This window comes from Varroa jacobsoni, unplaced genomic scaffold (genome assembly GCF_002532875.2).
Source record: "Varroa jacobsoni isolate VJ856 unplaced genomic scaffold, vjacob_1.0 scaffold_641, whole genome shotgun sequence".
Lineage (NCBI taxonomy): Eukaryota > Metazoa > Arthropoda > Arachnida > Mesostigmata > Varroidae > Varroa > Varroa jacobsoni.
The window spans coordinates 491,886-497,739 of NW_019213543.1; the positions used below are offsets into that span (position 1 = coordinate 491,886).

Genomic DNA, 5,854 nt, shown 5'->3' on the forward strand with positions numbered 1-5,854 from the left:
GGCCCTCCCCAACACATTTATTCTTTGTTTTAATGCAAACGTACGCTTCATAATTATTCGGACGCCTTTTAGCGTGTCAAGCAAGCTACACAGAAATACACGTATAGATAATTGTCCGCTTCCATCCCGCGGCCCCTGTCGTCATCGTAGGATGATGACTGCTTCACATGCCGACACTAAACGCACTTTACAAACAATTTATATACAAAACGGTTTGATATTTGTCTCTCTCGTATATTTGCTTCTTTTTGTGTTCCGCCTTTTACCTACCATTGATGCTTTACCGATCCATGTTCCGCGTATTACGTGGACTCCTGCAGTGAGATTGCAGCAGTTAATTTCAATTCTGTTCTACGTAGGTGCAGCGTTGGCACTCACGTAGTTATATTATTGTCGCTGATGCTGCTCGTGGCTGGCTAACTAACTGACGCGACCGAGCGATGTAACAGTACGCGGATCGGGGACGACAACAAAAACACTAATACCACTAGCTACAACAACAGTATCTGTAATATCGCCATCGTTATTCAGTGGAAACTTACGCAATATCTTCACACAGCTGAATTGATTGGCTTCGATACATGTAGCTGGCCTGCGACTGTGCTGCCGCTACTGCAGTTGCACGGCTCCTCGCGATCGGAACGCTTTGCGGAACTCCTCAGCTGCCGCACCTATTTTCGCGAAGCGACGTCTGTCAGAACAGTACACGAGGCCGTGGCGAATGACGTCTAGCCTACGAAAACGGTATGCGTTACAGGATGAAGAGAATAGACGCAGAATTGAACTAATGGATCATCGTCATCATCAGCATCGATCAATCAATGATCATCATCATCATCGTCAGGTGCGTTTCCGTGGGAAGGTTCGTCGAATGGGTATCATGTGAAATGGACAATGCATGTGTATTCTTTGTTTGTCTATTTCGATTAAGTATTTGAGTTTTGTTACGTGGAAAATCCATTATCCGTTACCCGCCTTACTGCTGCGGTATCTGACCAGATGCTCGAATATGTTTTCGGCGTGCTTGTTTATTAGCATATAGGAATAGTGTACGTACAACATATGTAAATAAATACATTTTTTTTTTATAGTAAATACGAGTCCGTGTTAAAAGCTTGCTAGCAAATAATGACACAAACAAGATTGAGTGAGTAAAAATTGCAGACATTTGATTGTCAATTGTACATATTCGGTTACTGGACATCAGTCAATCCTTTTTTTTTCACTGTTGAGCCGTTAAGTATTTGCTCTGTGCGGATGTATATTGAATGATTTCATATCGTAATATATAACACAACTAGCGCTTTTTACTTTTTCCGAACTCGCTGCGCCTCTGTGTCCGCTTCTAGATAAACTCAAGGCGATTCGGTACTACCTACAGACTCAAGCGTACGCGATAGAGGAGACGCCGCACGTTCTATGCAGTACAAACAATTAGTCTTCCGTTAAGCTTAGCCAGTCGCAATCAATTCCCAACACGGTGACAACGATTCTGTATTTTCGTCTATACACCTGTACACTACGGTAATGTTTTCTGCTAGAGACGCACCTTCAATCAACTAATTTCTTCAAGCATAATATGGCGTCTATTCGAAATCTAACACTTTGGTATAGACATGGACGAATCAAGCCATTTAAAACATTTTATCAACAGTCCACTATGGCGATTGTTCACTTATACGAAAAACAAATTCACATGAAGAACAGATTACACGTCAACGGAAAGTCCATGTCATATGCCTGAGGTGCTTCTGGTTTCGGCGAACTGATGCCCCCTACGACGGCGGACTTTCTATTGTTTTTTTTATTCAGACGGGTGACGTGTTGCGCAGCTTCTGATTGTAAACGATGGCCTAACCAACAGCCGCCATCTTCAATTACTGCGACCTTCACATGCATTCGTATTTGAGCTCCGGCAATTTGTAGCCGAGTGTGAATACAAAAGGTCATTTCGTTCCCCTTCCGCCCTACTGGGTTTCGGCTGGACAATCCGAACCGATCAAATTGGTCATTTTATCTTTTTCCCATCCACGCGGATGACTGTGGATTGACTGCCTATATGTTGTTCCGCAAAAGCAATGTCACGACACCGCCGGACCGCGCACTCCAAAACACTCACATGACTCACTTCGCTACTCCTCGTTGAGAGTCAATCAGGTAGCTTGTTCATCCCTCGATTGTGCAGTCATTGACTGTGCGTTTCTGTATTTCAATTCAGCACTTTTAGCTATTATATTTATGTAAACAAGTCCTCGAAATCAGCTTGTTTTTGGACATAGCGCTAAGAACCCCATTAAAAATCTAGCTGGACTGGGTCTTGCTGAACTTATCCGGGATTTTTCCTACGTACCTGTAAAACGGCATAGCAAACGTACAAGCAATTACTAACTTTAAAAATACTCCCTCATTCTCTTTTTATTCTTAATACCTTATTTTACCGATTATTAACATCTAGTAGGAATCTCTCCCGACGCTAAGATTTGACCCGTCGTGACAACATGCTTGCTCGTTATGGAAACGCATTTGGAGACATGCGAATTAGTTCAGACTACGAAGATCAAGGAGATGCGAAATTGTCTACACCCGACATCTGGTCTAAACTCGCTTCATTTCGTGCTGTGAGCGGCCAGTCGTTAAAGCAATATTTAGCAGAGGTAGTACTGGACGTAAGAACAGAAAGGTTGTTTTTTTCGGTTCCTTAAAGTCGTCCGTCTAGCGCCATTGCTTGTCTCTGGCGTTCATAATGGCTTCTCTAGGCTTTCGCGACTTAATTTGCCTATTGGTCAGAACAGCTTCAAGTTGACGCATGACGCTGAGGCCAAGATATTTAAGTGTGTTCTGTCTGTTGAAATTGTTTAGCGCGCAGGGCTCTCACGAAGTCTTCGAGGGCCTTGCAGCAACGACAGCAATATCAATAAGAAGATTATAAAGGGCAAATGGAGGCAACAGAACCCCAGAATAAGAACGGCAAAGAAAACAAGATCTGGGAACTTGGGGCAAGGAGCGAAAAAATACGAAATATCAGAAAACGAACGAATACTTTAGCTTGTAATATTTGTTAAATAGTGGAATCAGTGAACGATGAGTATGGCGGCTCTATAAGGTGAACGAGATGTGAGGAATACCGAGTTAAAATAGAAAATGGGTATAAGATGCGACGAAGATAGAAAACACGAAAAGTACGAAAAGATGACAACGTAGAAAAAAACTGTTTGCCGCGATATTGTTGAGATTTCGGCTTATATAATTGATTAATGGTCTAAATATTGAGCACCGGTCGGATAAATGATGAGCTTCTCCCGTCGCATTGCCCCACATCTCGACAGTTTACTAATAACGTTGACAACGTAGTTTTTTTTTTCGATCTATAAATCTGTTTAGAAATACTTTGAAGAACTAGAACATGATAAAGTTGCTCATGAATGAGACTACCTACGTAAATCTCTGTGTAATCTTATTACGTTCTGTAGTTGGGTTCAGATTAGGTTCAATTACAGGTTACTATCATTCGCTGATCGAAATCGCTAATTTTTTGTTATTTAATAATAATAATTTGTTCGATGCTGTGCGAACAAATTCAAACGCTTCCTTTGCCCTTAGTACACCAGTTTCGATGTTAAGTGTACACACCTCGAGAGATTCAGAAACAATAGAGCTGAACCGTTTTTTGTCGATGGCTATGTAGATGGTAATAAAGTAAATTTAGTTAACTAATAAAACGCTTTATTTACACAAATGAGTAGCTTTGTTAATTAGAATAGACAGTCTACTCGAAGACTACGCTAACATTTTCTGGTTTGAGTAAAGTAAAATTTATTGATTTCAACCGAAAGTTAAATTGTTCTCACGATAACGATAGATAGCAACACTTTTTTATATTTTGTTATTCTATCACATTCTATGGCATGATTTAAATTCTTTATAATTGTCCGGAAATTATAATAGACAAACACATACGTCTGGGGACTATTTGAAACAAAGATATTATACTCAAAGATTTTTCGCGCTCTTATAATGCACTCAGAGTAGGTAGATAGGATATCTAGATGGAAAAAGACAAATGATTAAACAAAGGCAAAATAAATTCTTAAACATCATACAGATATATCTAACCGGGAGCCGGCTGCATAAATTAATGAGACAACATACGAGAAAACTTTAACTGACTCAACATCACGCCGACTTGAAGAGATAAATGCCTTTTACAAAAAAACACCCCTGCAACGGACAGTGGTTAACAGCGCATCATCAGCCCCTCGTTTGTCCTTCCCGACGACGAACTTAAATGACCAAATCGAAAAATAAGCATTGTGTCTTCTTTCAGTCTACTTTCAACGGAACTGATAGAAGCAAATGTGAGGCCTCGCCCCTGAGTTAATTCTACTATTCTTCACGAAATCGATGAACATTTCAGACGAATGATAAAATGATTTTGGTGCTTTTAGACGACTGCAGCAATAACAATCGCAATAAAACTGGCGCCAACGTACTGGCAATTTTAATAAGGTCGTTCTTGGTTCCATCGTCCACTTAGTCCTTCCGCTGCGCAAGTGTTTCTTATAATATGCCAGGATCAAAAAGACTGCGATGTATGTGATGAAGACAAGCGTGCCTTTGCCCATATCATTCGTGTATGCAACACATAGGACTTTCCATAAAATCCTTAAATAAAAAAATGAAGTGTTTAACAAAATCTGAGACTATTGTATTCCTTTGTCGTTCGCGCAATAGGAGTTCATCTAAGCGCTTTTATTCAGCGTGAACAAGTGACGATGTAAAATCCCACGACGGAACATGACGCGATCCGGATGCGGCAGCAGGGGCTTTGATGAACTCGTTATAGTTCCACAACTATAGCGCGCTCAAGCGCAAGTGTTACGTTAGAGCAATGGGAGGCGAAAGAGTAGGGGCAAGGAGTACTATCTAATATTACTCCTGATAACAGCTTACTGGTGATAACCAAGTGCAGCTCAGAAATGATATTTAATAAACGGTGATGAATTGAAGTCGTGAAAAGATCGTTAGGGCGTCCTAGTCACGAAAAAGTGCAATTAGGTCAACTCGTTTCTAAGGAAATATATATGTCAAACGAATCGAATTTAATTCAGTTATTTTTACTCATAATAGGCATTGTTGTTACGGTCAACAATGTAAACGATATAGAGGTCCAATCTTAAAAGTCTATACATATAGGTAACAACACAGTATCACAGGATAGGAGTAAACATATGTTAAATTAAAACACTTTGCGACATGTAAATTCAGTTGCAAATGTATCCAATTATCTTTAGTCTATAGGAGATATCTGTCAGGACTTGCCCTGCTATAGATCGAAGTTTGCTGGGAGATGAACAAGTACCTGTTGGAATCATTGTATAGACGTGCTTTATATATGTGGTGCAATCAAATGTGCTGTATATAGTAAAACGGATTTTTAACAAATCTCCAGCATTAATCCAGTTTAATATTGTTTTGAGTCCAATATATTTTGACATCCAACCAATAAAGACATGATTGAGATCTACGAGGACACATGAATCTATACCGTCATGCTATTAGTTAGCCTTTATGTTAGTTTTTTAAGTTTCAAGTTAAAATTTGAGTGAAGAGTTACAGGACAATAATACATCTTCCCACGAACAGGACAATGCAAAAAAGGGCTTTCCACTGGAACTTCAAACATAAGATATGGTAATCAGCGATATCTGATGAGGACAACTGTTTATTACGATCCTTTAATATTGATGTTTACTTCTAAATATAGTCCTATACTCATAAGGCGTGTACCGACAGGGTAATGCTCATGTGATTACCTTTTAGTGCTAGTTGAGTAAATTGCAACTGTCTTTTTGTT

General features: G+C 39.8%; 1 long non-coding RNA gene across 1 annotated transcript; it reads left to right on the forward strand.

Annotated features, from left to right (window-relative positions):
- The first annotated feature begins 275 nt into the window (after positions 1–275).
- On the forward strand, positions 276–4,693 carry LOC111262249 (uncharacterized). Its single transcript, XR_002681489.1, has 2 exons — positions 276–844; positions 1,350–4,693. It is a non-coding gene; the product is annotated as an uncharacterized LOC111262249 (long non-coding RNA).
- The last annotated feature ends 1,161 nt before the right edge of the window (positions 4,694–5,854 follow it).